The sequence below is a fragment of the Mesoplodon densirostris genome, chromosome 13 (assembly GCF_025265405.1).
Source record: "Mesoplodon densirostris isolate mMesDen1 chromosome 13, mMesDen1 primary haplotype, whole genome shotgun sequence".
Classification (NCBI taxonomy): Eukaryota; Metazoa; Chordata; class Mammalia; order Artiodactyla; family Ziphiidae; genus Mesoplodon; species Mesoplodon densirostris.
This window is the reverse complement of record NC_082673.1, coordinates 24,980,000-24,997,549: the sequence shown is the minus strand read 5'-3', so window position 1 is coordinate 24,997,549 and position 17,550 is coordinate 24,980,000. Positions and strand designations below refer to the sequence as shown.

General features: G+C 38.0%; 1 long non-coding RNA gene across 1 annotated transcript in view; it reads right to left on the bottom strand.

Moving 5' to 3' along the window:
• LOC132501016 (uncharacterized) overlaps nucleotides 1-11,412 on the bottom strand; it is a 57,650-nt gene extending 46,238 nt beyond the window's left edge. The window contains exon 1 of the long non-coding RNA XR_009534112.1: nucleotides 11,354-11,412. This is a non-coding gene — a long non-coding RNA (uncharacterized LOC132501016). The remainder of the gene's footprint in view (nucleotides 1-11,353) is intronic.
• Nucleotides 11,413-17,550: the final 6,138 nt, after the last annotated feature.

Sequence of the window (17,550 nt, the reverse complement as noted above, 5' to 3'; positions counted from 1 at the left end):
TCCCGCCCTCCCTATCCCACCCCTCCAGGCGATCACAAAGAACCGAGCTGATCTCCCTGTGCTATGCGGCTGCTTCCCACTAGCTATCTACCTTACGTTTGGTAGTGTATATATGTCCATGCCGCTCTTTCACTTTGTCACAGCTTACCCTTCCCCCTCCCCATATCCTCAAGTCCATGCTCTAGTAGGTCTGTGTCTTTATTCCTGTCTTACCCCTATGTTCTTGATGACATTTTTTTCTTAAATTCCATATATATGTGTCAGCATACAGTATTTGTCTTTCTCTTTCTGACTTACTTCACTCTGTATGAGAGACTCTAGGTCCATCCACCTCATTACAAATAGCTCAATTTCATTTCTTTTTATGGCTGAGTAATATTCCATTGTATATATGTGCCACATCTTCTTTATCCATTCATCTGTTGATGGACACTTAGGTTGCTTCCATGTCCTGGCTATTGTAAATAGAGCTGCAATGAACATTTTGGTACATGACTCTTTTTGAATTATGGTTTTCTCAGGGTATATGCCCAGTAGTGGGATTGCTGGGTCATATGGTAGTTCTATTTGTAGTTTTTTAAGGAACCTCCATACTGTTCTCCATAGTGGCTGTACCAATTCACATTCCCACCAGCAGTGCAAGAGGGTTCCCTTTTTTCCACACCCTCTCCAGCATTTATTGTTTCTAGATTTTTTGATGATGGCCATTCTGACTGGTGTGAGATGATATCTCATTGTAGTTTTGATTTGCATTTCTCTAATGAGTAAAGATGTTGAGCATCGTTTCATGTGTTTGTTGGCAGTCTGTATATCTTCTGTGGAGAAATGTCTATTTAGGTCTTCTGCCCATTTTTGGATTGGGTTGTTTGTTTTTTTGCTATTGAGCTGCATGAGCTGCTTCTAAATTTTGGAGATTAATCCTTTGTCAGTTGCTTCATTTGCAAATATTTTCTCCCATTCTGAGGGTTGTCTTTTCGTCTTGTTTATGGTTTCCTTTGCTGTGCAAAAGCTTTGAAGTTTCATTAGGTCCCATGTGTTTATTTTTGTCTTTATTTCCATTTCTCTAGGAGGTGGGTCAAAAAGGATCTTGCTGTGATTTATGTCATAGAGTGTTCTGCCTATGTTTTCCTCTAGGAGTTTGATAGTGTCTGGCCTTACATTTAGGTCTTTAATCCATTTTGAGCTAATTTTTGTGTAAGGTGTTAGGGAGTGATCTAATCTCATACTTTTACATGTCCCTGTCCAGTTTTCCCAGCACCACTTATTGAAGAGACTGTCCTTTCTCCACTGTACATTCCTGCCTCCTTTATCAAAGATAAGGTGACCATATGTCCGTGGGTTTATCTCTGGGCTTTCTATCCTGTTCCATTGATCTATCTTTCTGTTTTTGTGCCAGTACCATACTGTCTTGATTACTGTAGCTTTGTAGTATAGTCTGAAGTCAGGGAGCCTGATTCCTCCAGCTCCGTTTTTCGTTCTCAAGATTGCTTTGGCTATTCGGGGTCTTTTGTGTTTCCATACAAATTGTGAAATTTTTTGTTCTAGTTCTGTGAAAAATGCCATTGGTAGTTTGATAGGTATTGCATTGAATCTGTAGATTGCTTTGGGTAGTAGAGTCATTTTCACAATGTTGATTCTTCCAATCCAAGAACATGGTACATCTCTCCATCTATTTGTATCATCTTTAATTTCTTTCATCAGTGTCTTATAATTTTCTGCATACAGGTCTTTTGTCTCCTTAGGTAGGTTTATTCCTAGATATTTTATTCTTTTTGTTGCAATGGTAAATGGGAGTGTTTCCTTGATTTCACTTTCAGATTTTTCATCATTAGTATATAGGAATGCCAGAGATTTCTGTGCATTAATTTTGTATCCTGCAACTTTACCAAATTCATTGATTAGCTCTAGTAGTTTTCTGGTAGCATCTTTAGGATTCTCTATGTATAGTATCATGTCATCTGCAAACAGTGACAGCTTTACTTCTTCTTTTCCCATTTGGATTCCTTTTATTTCCTTTTCTTCTCTGATTGCTGTGGCTAAAACTTCCAAAACTATGTTGAATAAGAGTGGTGAGAGTGGGCAACCTTGTCTTGTTCCTGATCTTAGTGGAAATGGTTTCAGTTTTTCACCATTGAGGACGATGCTGGCTGTGGGTTTGTCATATATGGCCTTTATTATGTTGAGGAAAGTTCCCTCTATGCCTACTTTCTGCAGGGTTTTTATCATAAATGGGTGTTGAATTTTGTCAAAAGCTTTCTCTGCATCTATTGAGATGATCATATGGTTTTTCTCCTTCAGTTTGTTAATATGGTGTATCACGTTGATTGATTTGCGTATATTGAAGAATCCTTTCATTCCTGGAATAAACCCCACTTGATCATGGTGTATGATCCTTTTAATGTGCTGTTGGATTCTGTTTGCTAGTATTTTGTTGAGGATTTTTGCATCTATGTTCATCAGTGGTATTGGCCTGTAGTTTTCTTTCTTTGTGACATCCTTGTCTGGTTTTGGTATCAAGGTGATGGTGGCCTCATAGAATGAGTTTGGGAGTGTTCCTCCCTCTGCTATATTTTGGAAGAGTTTGAGAAGGATAGGTGTTAGCTCTTCTCTAAATGCTTGATAGAATTCCCCTGTGAAGCCATCTGGTCCTGGGCTTTTGTTTGTTGGAAGATTTTTAATCACAGTCTCAATTTCAGTGCTTGTGATTGGTCTGTTCATATTTTCTATTTCTTCCTGATTCAGTCTTGGCAGGTTGTGCATTTCTAAGAATTTGTCCATTTCTTCCAGGTTGTCCATTTTATTGGCATAGAGTTGCTTATAGTAATCTCTCATGATCTTTTGTATTTCTGCAGTGTCAGTTGTTACTTCTCCTTTTTCATTTCTAATTCTATTGATTTGAGTCTTCTCCCTTTTTTTCTTGATGAGTCTGGCTAATGGTTTATCAATTTTGTTTATCTTCTCAAAGAACCAGCTTTTAGTTTTATTGATCTTTGCTATCGTTTCCTTCATTTCTTTTTCATTTATTTCTGATCTGATTTTTATGATTTCTTTCCTTCTGCTAACTTTAGGATGTTTTTGTTCTTCTTTCTCTAATTGCTTTAGGTGCAAGGTTAGGTTGTTTATTCGAGATATTTCCTGTTTCTTAAGGTGGGATTGTATTGCCATAAACTTCCCTCTTAGAACTGCTTTTGCTGCATCCCATAGGTTTTGGGTCGTCGTGTCTCCATTGTCATTTGTTTCTAGGTATTTTTTAATTTCCTCTTTGATTTCTTCACTGATCACTTCGTTATTAAGTAGTGTATTGTTTAGCCTCCATGTGTTTGTATGTTTTATAGCTCTTTTCCTGTAATTGATATCTAGTCTCATAGCATTGTGGTCGGAAAAGATACTTGATACAATTTCAATTTTCTTAAATTTACCAAGGCTTGATTTGTGACCCAAGATATGATCTATCCTGGAGAATGTTCCATGAGCACTTGAGAAAAATGTGTATTCTGATGTTTTTGGATGGAATGTCCTATAAATATCAATTAAGTCCATCTTGTTTAATGTATCATTTAAAGCTTGTGTTTCCTTATTTATTTTCATTTTGGATGACCTGTCCATTGGTGAAAGTGGGGTGTTAAAGTCCCCTACTATGATTGTGTTACTGTCGATTTCTCCTTTTATGGCTGTTAATATTTCCCTTATGTATTGAGGTGCTCCTATGTTTGGTGCATAAATATTTACAATTGTTATATCTTCTTCTTGGATTGATCCCTTGATCATTATGTAGTGTCCTTCTTTGTCTCTTCTAGTAGTCTTTATTTTAAAGTCTATTTTGTCTGATATGAGAATTGCTACTCCAGCTTTCTTTTGGTTTCCATTTGCATGGAATATCTTTTTCCATCCCCTTACTTTCAGTCTGTATGTGTCTCTAGGTCTGAAGTGGGTCTCTTGTAGACAGCATATATATGGGTCTTGTTTTTGTATCCATTCAGCCAGTCTGTGTCTTTTGGTGGGAGCATTTAGTCCATTTACATTTAAGGTAAGTATTGATATGTATGTTCCTATTCCCATTTTCTTAATTGTTTTGGGTTCGTTATTGTAGTTCTTTTCCTTCTGTTGTGTTTCTTGCCTAGAGAAGTTCCTTTAGCATTTGTTGTAAAGCTGGTTTGGTGGTGCTGAACTCTCTCAGCTTTTGCTTGTCTGTAAAGGTTTTAATTTCTCCATCAAATCTGAATGAGATCCTTGCTGGGTAGAGTAATCTTGGTTGCAGGTTTTTCTCCTTCATCACTTTAAGTATGTCCTGCCACTCCCTTCTGGCTTGTAGAGTTTCTGCTGAGAGATCAGCTGTTATCCTGATGGGGATTCCCTTGTGTGTTATTTGTTGTTTTTGCCTTGCTGCTTTTAATATGATTTCTTTGTGTTTAATTTTTGACAGTTTGATTAATATGTGTCTTGGTGTATTTCTCCTTGGATTTATTCTGTATGGGACTCTCTGTGCCTCCTGGACTTGATTAACTATTTCCTTTCCCATATTAGGGAAGTTTTCAAGTATAATCTCTTCAAATATTTTCTCAGTCCCTTTCTTTTTCTCTTCTTCTTCTGGAACCCCTATAATTCGAATGTTGGTGCGTTTAATGTTGTCCCAGAGGTCTCTGAGACTGTCCTCTGTTCTTTTCATTCTTTTTTCTTTATTTTGCTGTGCAGCAGTTATTTCCACTATTTTATCTTCCACCTCACTTATCCGTTCTTCTGCCTCAGTTATTCTGCTATTGATCCCATCTAGAGTAATTTTTATTTCATTTATTGTGCTTTTAATCGATGCTTGATTCGTCTTTAGTTCTTCTAGGTCCTTGTTAACTGTTTCTTGCATTTTGTCTATTCTATTTCCAAGATTTTGGATCATCTTTACCATCATTATTCTGAATTCTTTTTCAGATAGACTGCCTATTACCTCTTCATTTGTTAGGTCTGGTGGGTTTTTATCTTGCTCCTTCTCCTGCTGTGTGTTTTTCTGTCTTCTCATTTTGCTTATGTTACTGTGCTTGGGGTCTCCTTTTTGCAGGCTGCAGGTTCGTAGTTCCCGTTGTTTTTGGTGTCTGTCCCCAGTGGCTAAGGTTGGTTTAGTGGGTTGTGTAGGCTTCTTGGTGGAGGGGACTAGTGCCTGTGTTCTGGTGGATGAGGCTGGATCTTGTCTTTCTGGTGGGCAGGTCCACGTCTGGTGGTGTGTTTTGGGGTGTTTGCGGACTTTTTATGATTTGAGGCAGCCTCTCTGCTAATGGGTGGCGTTGTGTTCCTGTCTTGCTAGTTGTTTGGCATAGGGTGTCCAGCACTGTAGCTTGCTGGTCGTTGAGTGAAGCTGGGTGCTGGTGTTGAGATGGAGATCTCTGGAAGATTTTCGCCGTTTGATATTATGTGGAGCTGGGAGGTCTCTTGTGGACCAGTGTCCTGAAGTTCGCTCTCCCACCTCAGAGGCACAGCACTGACTCCTGGCTCCTCAATTTGGGATGATTTGTTGTCTGTTCATGTATTCCACAGATGCTGGGTACATGAAGTTGATTGTGGAGCTTTAATCCGCTGCTTCTGAGGCTGCTGGGAGAGGTTTCCCATTCTCTTTGTTCTCACAGCTCCTGGGTCTCAGCTTTGGATTTGGCCCCGCCTCTGCGTGTAGGTCGCCGGAGGGCGTCTGTTCTTCGCTCAGACAGGACAGGGTTAAAGGAGCAGCCTCTTCGGGGACTCTGGCTCACTCAGGCCGGGCGGGAGGGAGGGGCACGGAGTGCGGGGCGAGCCTGCAGCGGCAGAGGTCGGCGTGACGTTGCACCAGCCTGAGGCGCACCGTGCGTTCTCCCAGGGAAGCCGCCCCTGGATCCCGGGACCCCGGCAGTGGCAGGCTGCACAGGCTCCCGGAAGGGCGGTGTGGTCAGTGACCTGCGCTCGCATGCAGGCTTCTTGGCGGCGGCAGCAGCAGCCCCAGCGTCCCACGCCCGTCTCTGGGCTCCGCGCTTTCAGCCGCGACTCGCGCCCGTCTCTGGAGCTCCTTTACGCGGCGCTCTTAATCCCCTCTCCTCGCGCACCAGGAAACCAAGAGGGAAGAAAAAGTCTCCTGCCTCTTCGGCAGCTCCAGAGTTTTCCCGGACTCCCTCCCGGCTAGCTGTGGCACATTAGCCCCCTTCAGGCTGAGTTCTCGCCGCCAGCCCCAGTCCTCTCCCTGCGCTCTGACCGAAGCCCGAGCCTCAGCTCCAGCGCCGCCCGCCCCGGCGGGGGAGCAGACAAGCCTCTCGGGCTGGTGAGTGCCGCTCGGCACCGCTCTTCTGTGCGGGAATCTCTCTGCTTTGCCCTACCCAGGTATGTGGGGAGTTTCTTGCCTTTTGGGAGGTCTGGGGTCTTCTGCCAGCGTTCAGTAGGTGTTCTGTAGGAGTTGTTCCACGTGTAGCTGTATTTCTGGTGTATCTGTGGGGAGGAAGGTGATCTCCGCGTCTTACTCTTCCGCCATCTTACCCGGAAGTCTCACCATACATTTTTATGCCTCTATTTTCTTCCTTCATTATATTGCTTTTTGCCAATTTATTTGTTGCCCTCTGGTAAAAGAAACACAATTTACTTTTAAAAATATATACATGGACAAAATATACACACACACACCAAAAATTCACCAAAAACAAAACAAAACAAAACACATAACTAACTATATGTGATAAAGTAAGAATGTAACAAAGTTAACATCTAATAGAATCATCTTAATATTTAAATACAACACAACAAAAAATTTCATATTGGAGTGATTTTACTGAATATCATGGATATGTTTTCCTGTTTATTAGTTCAATCCAATGTGGAACACACACAGATAGGGATACATGCTGATCTGATTCACTATTGAGCTTATTTCTTTTGTTTTTAATGAAGGCCATGGTTGAAAATCCTAATTTACACAAACAGGTCATTGTGAATGGTATTAATAGCAGTATGTTCTAATAACAAGAAAATTCTTCAAGCTAACTGAAATTTATGGTAAAATTAAAGTCTGTGATCATTCTTCAGTGTAAATAAAGAACTATGCTGTAATACTTCATTTATATCTTCAGACACTAAGTTTAACTCAATTATTTGTTCGGGACTTTGAAAATCAAGTACATCTTTTATTTAAATGTTTATATTAATCTTTCAGATATCTCTCTTGGAAGTAACAATTAAAAGTTTGAAATAGAGAACTGAAATGTAATAATATCTCTAATTTTACTTATTTCAAATTGTCATTAAAAGTTACAATGCTGAGAAGAAAATAGCTCTGACCATTACTTATAAATCTCACTGTAACAGTCATTTTTTCTTATTATCTCAGATATATCTGATTTGTTGAAATATGTCATGTAGTTTCAAATTTAACTGACTATGAATGTGAAAAATATTTTTTAAATATGCCAAACTCGCTTACCTAAATATCATCTTTAGCTTGTTGATATGACAAACAACACTGACATTGGTGGCTTCTGATATTTTTAAATAACTCCACTGTATTTTCCAGTTATACTTACTACTCCACAAACTTCTGATTCCTTTACAGTTTTTCCACTTTGTTTTATATTAATCAACAGTACATTTTCTTAATTCTATAGATATGTCTCATCCAGTTGTGGGTGGATTAAATTTAAACATAACAAACCTTTGTAAAATCATCTTGCCATATAACTCTGGCCTAAAATTTTGTAACATGCAAAACTGGTGCTATCATCAACTTGTAGCATAAAATCTACACCAGCTGTTATTCATGTAATAAGTATTACTTCTAAATATTCTGCAACTGTGCATATTTGAGAGGATAGTAGGTTATTAATAAACAATGTAGTTTTAACCTGTACATTGTTTAATCACCAAAAATCCCAAATACCTCACCCATATCTACTGAAAGAAAATTTTTTAGCACCTTGATAAGACATTTGTCTTATGGCACACAATTACAAGCAAATTCGTCTCTACTAAGAATTTCTCAGAGGAGATCAAGATGGCAGAGTAGGACACAGAACTCACCTTCTCCCCTGAACATATCAAAAATACATCTACATGTGGAACAATTCTCACTGAAAATTAACTGGAGCCTGGCAGAAAGAATCCTGAACAACAAAAGCTGTAAGAAAGAGCCACATGGAGTTGGGTAGCAAGGGAAGAGAAGTGATCTGGTTGGGACCTGTGCCCCTGGGAGGGGACTCAGAAGAGGAGGGGGATTACACGGGTGGAGATCACTCCCTGAGGAGTGAGCAGTTCAAGCCACATACTGGGGACCCCAGCCCTGGGGTCCAACATCTGGAAGACAAATCAACTTGGCTGATTGGAGGGCCTGTGGGAAGCCTGGGCTCCGCTACTGAGGAGTGCACACACACTTGCTTACTCCCAGAACAGGGCAGAGTGGGAGGACTGAAACTCCACTGGTCACTGGTCAGCTTCCTGCAGCTGCCCTGTCGTGTGCCCCAGCCTCAGCAGAGCGACCGCTCTGGCCCTGCTTGCCTCACAAAATAACGCCACATGGGGGTGAGGGGTCTCAGCCAAGGGGAGAGCTCAACTGTGAGGGACACAGGCAGCTCAGACCCAAAGTGGCATCTGCGCAGGGCAGGGACAGCCGTTACTGGCACTTACACAGGCAGCACATCAGAAGCAGACCGCCACAGCCTGCACCCAGACCCACGCTGAGCACCCACACCAGCCCCCCTTGCTCCAGCACTATTCCCTTCTGGGCGAGGGTGCTGATGCTGGGAGAAGGAAGAGCACATACTTAAAGGGAATGGAGCCAGCTTAGACCCGATCCTCTGGGCTTCTGCTCCAGCAACCCGGGGCCCAACCATGCCCCTGATAGGGTGGTGACAGCTACTGAGCAGAGGAAAAGCCCTCACCTGGCTCTGGCCTTAGCCCCTCCATCTCCAGCCCCGCCTCCTACCACAGTGATAGCTGCCAGCACTCTGGGGAAAGACATGAATTGTATTCACATCAGATCCAGCTCTCCCACCATAGCCCCTGGGCACGAACAGACTGTATAGGGATGCTCCTACACGAGGACATCCTTCAAGACCACAATAGGTAACTGTTTCACCTGATTTCATAAGAGACAAAGATAAGCAAAATAAGAAGACAAAGGAATTTGTTTCAATTGAAAGAGCAATAGAAAATCCCTGAGGAAACAGCTAAGGAAAAAGAAATAAACAATTTACCAATTTACCAAAGAATTCAAAGCATTAGTAATAAGAATGCTAACTGACTCAGGGAAAAGAATAAAGGAACACAGTGAGAATTTTAAAAAGGAATTAGAAAAGAAACAGAACTGAAGAATACAATAACTGAATTTTTTTTTAAAAAGCACACTAGAAGGAATTAACAGCAGACTGGGTGATACAGAAGAACACACAAGTGATCCTGAAGATAGAATAATGGAAATCACCCAATCTGAGCAGCAAAAAAAAAAAAATTTTAATGAGAAAAGTTTAAGGAATCTCTGGGACAACATCAGGCATACCAACATTTGCATTATATGGGTCCCAGAAGAAGAGAAAGGGGCCAAAATGTATTTTATGAAATTAAGGCTTAAAACTTCCCAAATCTGAAGAAGGAAACAGATATCCAAGTACAGGAAGAACAGAGGGTCCCAAACAAGAACAACACCAAGACATACTATAATTAACATGGCAAAAGTTAAAGAGAGAATTCTAAAGGCAGCAAGAGAAAACAAAGAAACATATACAAAGGAACATTCCATAAGGCTATCAGCTGATTTTTCTGCATAAACTTTTCAGGCCAGATGGGACTGGCATGACACATTTAAAGTGCTGAAAGGGAAAACCTGCAACCTAGGATATTTTACCCAGTAAGGTTATCATTTAGAATTGAAGGAGAGATAGAGAACTTCTCAGACAAGCGAAAACTAAGAGTTCATCAATACTACACCTACCCTAAAAGAAATGTTAAAAAGTCTTCTTCTCTAAGTGGAAAAGAAAAGGCTATAATAAGAAGTAAGAATATAGTGGGAAAGGAAAAAATCCCACTATAAAGGTGAATATATAGTAAAGGCTGAGGATCAACTGCTTGAATAAGATAGTATGAAGATTAAAAGACAAAAAATAATAAAATCCACTATAACTACAGTAATTAGTAAAGGGATAAACATGAAGATGTAAAATACAACATCAAAAACACAAAATGTGGGGGAGGGGAGTAAAAATGCAGATCTTTTATTGATAGAATGTGTTTGAACTTAAATGACTACCTGTTTAAAACAAATAGATAACTTACTTCACTCTGTATGACAGACTCTAGGTCTATCCACCTCATTACAAATAGCTCAGTTTCATTTCTTTTTATGGCTGAGTAATATTCCATTGTATATATGTGCCACATCTTCTTTATCCATTCATCCGATGATGGAAAGAGAAAGACAAATACCGTATGCTAACACATATATATGGAATTTTAAAAAAATGTCATGAAGAACCTAGGCGTAAAACAGGAATAAAGACACAGACCTACTTGAGAATGTACTTGAGGATATGGGGAGGGGGAAGGGTAAGCTGTGACAAAACAAAAGAGAGGCATGGACATATATACACTACCAAACGTAAGGTAGATAGATAGTGGGAAGCAGCCGCAGAGCACAGAGAGATCAGCTTGGTGCTTTGTGACCGCCTGGAGGGGTGGGATGGGGAGGGTGGGAGGGAGGGAGATGCATGAGGGAAGGGATGTGGGAACAGATGTATATGTATGACTGATTCACTTTGTTATAAAGCAGAAACTAATAAAAAAATTTAAAAAAAATTAAAAAAAACAAATAGGTATAATTAGAGGTCAACATATATGAACCCCACGGTAACCACACATCAAAAACCTACAATAGATACACAAAAGCAAGAGAGAAAGCTTTTGTGTACAAAAATATAATGACCTGTAACACATAGGTTTGTCATTTTCATTGAACTTTATACTTTGAGAAAATCACATTTGAAATAATATTCATTTTCAAGTCTTGTCCTTAATCTTGTCTCTTGAAAATGTAGCTTGTAAGAAATCAAAGTTTACTGATTAGAACTATGGTGGCATTGGACTGTATCAATTTATCCAAGCTGGAACTACATTTCCTAGAATCTCCTTCTTGTATGGCTACAACTGAGATTGGCCACAATAGAAATTTGCATGGTATTTAAAAATGGAAGTGAAGAAGCAACACTTCTCTTCCCTTCTCTCCCCTTCCTTTCCCTCCCTCCCTTCCTCCCTTCCTTCCTTCTCTCCTTCCTTCCTTCTTTTTTTTTCCCTTTTGAAGGTCAGTGTAAGGGTGTCAGGTAATACTGCAGCTCATGTACCTTATTGCTAATCTGCTGCAAGTTCACCTTACCAGTAGGAGAGAGCAGGCTCACAGCATTTCCAGCTTCCACGGGATTTCCTCTTTATGCTTCTCTATAGGCTGGGCCAGGTGTGTGTGTAGCTTTATGGCAAAGGGTGCCAGCTTCTATTGAAGTTCACCCACATCATCTCTTTGGGTTGGAGATGACAAGAGACAGATTAGGTTTCAATATGTCCCTGCTCTTATCCATTTCATGTTCTACTCTCCTTCCTAACAGCCAGCCTGGCTGACCCATAGCAACATTAGATCCAACACCAGACTCAAGAATCCTTGGGTAGACATATCCATTAGGTCTCATATTATATAATAAATAATTATGATAAATAATAATAAATCCTATAATAAATCCTTTATTCTATATCACTCATACTGGTTGTGGTTTTCTGACCAAACCTTGACAACTGTCAACATTTTCGCAACACACCTAATAGTTGAATATGAACATGCCTTTGTATTTTTCACTTAATCATCCTCCTTCTTCTAATAATAAAAACCACTTATTTAAAGGTAAGTGTATTATTGCCAGTCCCTGGCATACGGTAAGGGCTTTATTGGCATTAAGTAGCTATTATTATTATATGCCACAAATTCAGATAAAGCACCAATGAGCAAAAGACCAAAACTCTTTCTAGCTAGTGTGTTGCATTTATAACATCCTTTCCACTAATTTCTGTCTCACAACAATTCACAAGTGGCCACAGCATAAATTCTAATGTGCCCTGTTCTTGCTAGGAATTCTTGCAATGCACTCTAATATTTTCTATTCTTTCTATTTGATTTTATTAAAATGCTGCCCACATAACTCTTCCTCTAGGGAATCTTTTTTTTTTTTTTTTTGAGCTTCTTGAATTAGGCCTGGAAGCCTGAAACAATTTTGATGGTAATGCTAGGGAGAGTTACAATGAATTGCTCAAATTAATCAGTTTCTACCCCTGGAGCTATGATAAATTCCCCAAAGTGCACACTGCTATATAATGGGGAGGAGTGGTATGGATGTTGAGAAGACCTCGCCAATATCTACTATTTTCCATATATTATCACATACCTATGAGTAAACACTTTGGGAAATTCTCTTTTTCTGAGCCTTGGTCCTTAACATTATTTAACTCCCATAACATGGGTTATGACATATTTTAATAAACTCTCCTAAGATTGTGCCAGCTCCTACCCTAAAATGCTGCGCATAATCTACTAAATTGACTTCATGACCTATTAAGTTATAGTTTATAGTTTACAAAACCCTGTACTACCTACAATAGCTGAGCCATCATTTCATGCCTGCTCTTGCATCAGCCTTTCCAAAAAAAAACAATGAAGAGGTCAGGATCACCTTCTAGCATACTCTTCTGTACCTTCCTGACCTTCACCCCCTGCAGTGCTTCCATCAGTGCCTAGTGTTTTTATTTTTTCTTTCCCTCATTCCCTAACATCACAGTGTAGCATTCAAGAGCACAAATACTGGAATCAGAGACCTGAATTAGAGCCTCAGTATTGCCTCTCATTAGTTCTCTGACCTTGAACAATATTATTTACCTCTTTGAGCCTCAGTTTTCCCTACCTGCAAAAATGGGAATAATATAATTAACACATTCATAATATTAAAGTGAGGACCAACTGAGATAAGACAAGAATACCTGGAACATGATAAAGTACTCAATACAAATTATCCATGATTATTGCTCTAAAAGCTAACTCACATATTATGATAAGCTAATTGCTCATTTTTATAAAAGACTACTTAATGTTTTCAGTTCCAGGGTACTAGATGTCAAAAACTAAAGCAAGTAACTCCTAACTATAGAATGTCAAAGATTAGTCAACTGATAAAGAAGGAATTTTTATGACCAAAGAGTGCTTTTCATATGTCCTCAAGTCACATTACAGATAGCTATATACTTGACCCCATTCTTACTGAAAAGAAAGAAGAAAAAAGAAAGCAAAAAGCAGATTTTCTTTTTTTAAAGAGCACTGCAAAATTTTTCTTTGTCTCTGAGGTAGCCTGGAAATATTTCAGAATTAGACCCAAGGATGTAAATTATCTGTCTTTCTTCTTCTAAGACTAACATTTTAAAAAAGCAAATCTTAAGAAATGATTATACGTTGTACTCTTTTAGAAAACAAGTAAATCAAGGAGTGAATTTTAGCTGAATGAAAACTATTTTTAGATTCATTAACAATCTGCATGACCCCCCAACCCTTCCCCAATGAATCTTCCAATTTGTCACATGCTATTTTATACTTTTGTTGAAATCTATTTATGCATTCACATTACTTATTCACAGCCAGGAGATCAGAGCCCTAAAACAAAAAACATCAAATGCTGCCAACAGAATGTAAAAAGGCTGTAAAATTACCCATCCATAGTTATGAAGCTGTTATTAACCCTATGGCAAGAGGCGAATTTAGAGAAGTTATTTAAAGTTGTCATTCAGAGTTTTAGCACACCATTGTGGTCCCATATTTTCCACATCCATTACATTTGATTTATAAGTTTTTGCTTTTGTAATGTCTAACATTTGACCATTAGTTGTATGGCTTTTTGCAGTTGGTTATAACTAAATAGAAGTTATATGTTGTATTTTGACAATAAATGCATGGGGTAGATTTATGTTCTTGTGTTCAATGTTACTCTGTTCTGAATACTCAGTTTCCCAAAAATCAACTTCAGTGTCCTCAGCTGCTACCCATGAGCTTGATTTGGTGCTAAACAGAGGCACTTTCTGCTAGGGGACATGGAAGCATGAGTGAAAGAGGAAAAGCTGAATAACTCTAGAGACAAAAAAAAAAAAAAAAAAAAAAAAAGAGACAGGATTTGATCCTTTGGGTTTTTCCTTTCTTTCACCGTTTTGATATTGGAGTATCTTATGAGTGAATTGATTTCCAGTAAGATAGTCAGCTATCAATTCACTCTTAATTCTTTCAATTTACCATAGTAACATATCATTCTTTAAATTTATGCTTCATAACTGAATCGAAATGGTTAAAGAAGACCTAACTTATGACTGGGATACAATGGGAGCAAGAAAAGAATCAAAATGTAACTTTGTATATCTGTCTAATTATAGATGAACATTTTTGTATAATTGATTGCATTTTGAGATGAGCTTATTAGCTTATGCTAAAAAAAAATTCCATCCCATTACATTCTGAATATTGTTTCTTCCAATATACTTATTAAAAAACTATTCAATCTTTCTTAATGGATTAAAATTAAGCTGACGTGAATAACAAAAAGAAGCTAAATGCAAAGATGTAGGAGGGCAATCACTACTAAATAATTTGTATCTTCAACAATAACAACTCTTAAAAATGCTTTCATAATTTACCATGTTTTCACAGTAACCCGTATAAGAGTACAATACAATTTTACAAAGTTCAAAACCAAGGGAAATTAAATAATATATTATTTATCATGTATACAATGGTCATAAAACTTTATTTTAAAAAAGCAAATGAATGATACACATCTATTTATAACCAAATAGAAAGTAGAAACAGAAATCTGAATAGTGATTGCCATGGAATGCAGAGATGTAAGATAAAGGAAGAACACAAGAAAGATGAAAGCTGTTGCTGGTGTTCTAGCACAGGGGTTGGCAAACTTAGGCCCATAGGCCAAATCCCATTGCAACCTGTTGGGAAAATAAAGATTTACTGGTACACAGCCATGTCCATTTTTTTACATATTGTCAGTGGATGCTTTGTACTACAGCAGCAGGGTTGAGAAGTTGCAAAAGAGACTATATGGCCTGCAAATACTTAAATATTAATATCTGGCTTTTTACAGAAAAATTTTGCTGAATCCTGACCTAGCCTGTAAAAGTAAAAGAAGTAAAGAAGGCTTCTATTATTCACTATTCTAACCATTATTCACATGTGGAATGATAGGTTTTACTAACCCCTAAATTCTCTTCAAGCTTACCTATCTTCATCTCTGATGAAAAGTGGTTCATTCAGCACAAAATTACATATAAGCAGTGGAAGGATGAGCAACTGATATCAAAAAGGCCAAGTTGTGTTTGTTTTAAGGTTCTCCAATCTTAAGAAAGTAAGAATCCAACATGTTCTTTTTAGCATGGAACCAGTAAAGCGTTCTCAGCTTTGACTACAACAGAATTATGGAATAATTTTTTAGCCACACATTGAGGCTGACTGTATATATACCAAAAGAGAACTTGATGGAAATAGAACTTGAAGGTATAGACTTGAAGGAATGATTTTACATCATCTTCTAGATTCCAATTAACTTTTTGATTAGATACAAGTTAAAGTACAGTGGTTCTTTTTAGTGGTTAACTATCCTTATACACCATTCCAGAAAGTGCAGATCATAAGAGCAAGGTTAAATATAGACCAGTGGTTCTCAACCAGGGGCGATTTTGACACCTTCCCACCCCTCACATGGAACATTCAGCAATATCTGGGAACTTTCCACTTGGTTGTCACCACCAAGGTATCTAGTGAGTAGAGGTCAAGGATGCTGTGAAACATCCTAGAATGCACAAGGTAGCCCAGAACAAGAAAGCCTCAAATGTCAATTGGGCCAAGGCTGATAGACCCTAATATATATCCTTGGATTGTGTCTGTTGACAATTAGAGTCAAGATTCTGATGGTGAGGCCAAATTCAAGGTAAGTGACACCATTACAAAATTCCTTCTGGATCTGGTCCATGTGATGCACACAGAGGCACACAAGCAAGCACATCCTACACACTCTAATACATACATTCTACATAATGAGAAAACTTGAGGCATTCTCCATGATTCAAAGTTCTTGGGTATATATATTTTTCAAATAAAAAATATTGTTTAGTCTGAATTACCCATAGAGATTGCCTAAGTTCTTTAGTTTATTCTGCACACAAGGAGACAGCACATAGATGTCATTTTTTTATTATATTATTGCTTACACTTTATCATTTCATATAGATAATTGACCATTTTTCAATGATATGAATTACCAAAGAACACTTTTGTGAGGTATCTTATTTGTTATGCAGCTTTGAGCAGTGTATCAGCATCTGCACATGCCTTAATCCATGTCCAAATGATATTATTGAGCACTCTTTTTAAAGAGTGTCTGGAAAATTACATGTCATGAACTTCAACAGTCTGGCTGTCACCACCAGGAGAAAAAAAAAAAAATGATTTCAGCAAATGTTTCAGATGTATCCCAAAGAGGCAGTGAACATTTTCATTGAAATAAAGAATCTGTTTTATAACTAGTATTCCATAGATAACTATTTCCTTTTTAATTTTAGTGTATTAATGGGTATTTCTAATCTTCACAAGAAGATATGACAGCTTTGTTGTTCATTAAGTGTCTCATTAATAGGCTCTGAAAAAGTAGGATTCTAAACAACCAAAATTAGAAAATATTAACAGACAATTCTGAAACCTTTAAAATGTATGCTCTGATGTTCATAATCATAGCTAGTGTGTCCATCATTATTTATTTATAGATGATGTTAGTAAAGATCTAGTAGAAACACTTATTAAGGAAATTGGAATAGTTTCTCTGCAAATGAATTAATCAATGTCTTATTCTGTGTGGTCTACTTTAAATGGTAAAATTATTAGGGTTTACAATGTGCCTTAATATTGTAAAGTTCATCAAGTGAAATATAAGACATTCTCAGAATTAATGTTAATTAATTGCTCTATTCACAACTAACCTAGACAAAATTATGAAGCAGATAGTATGTATCCCAACCTGCTTTCTACCCAATATAGTTATAGGTTCAAGGGTCTCTTTTCATTGTTTTATTTTATTTTTAACTAACTCCATTCTTATTTGTCCAAGTTGTTTATGTTTCCAACAGTGCAATTGCCTTAGAAACATTTTGTGGTCCACTCTATTAGACAAAAACCACATCCACAAATCTAGCCAGAATGATCCCTTCTCTACCTTGAGCTGCCTCTGAAGCTGTTTTACGACCACAATGCCCTTAAAAGTATTATTGTTTAAAAGCAATGATTTGCATGGCATGCTCTTCAGATTCTAAAGGCACGTTTTTCTTTTTGAGGATCCACCTTAACCTTACATTTTACATAAAAGAGTAAAATACTAATTTTAAGTACAGTGTGAAAATTTAAGAATATATATTATAATTCCTAGAACAAACACTTAAAAAGTAGTTCAGGAGGGTATGGCCAAAATGCCAATAACTAAATTAAAAATGGAATTT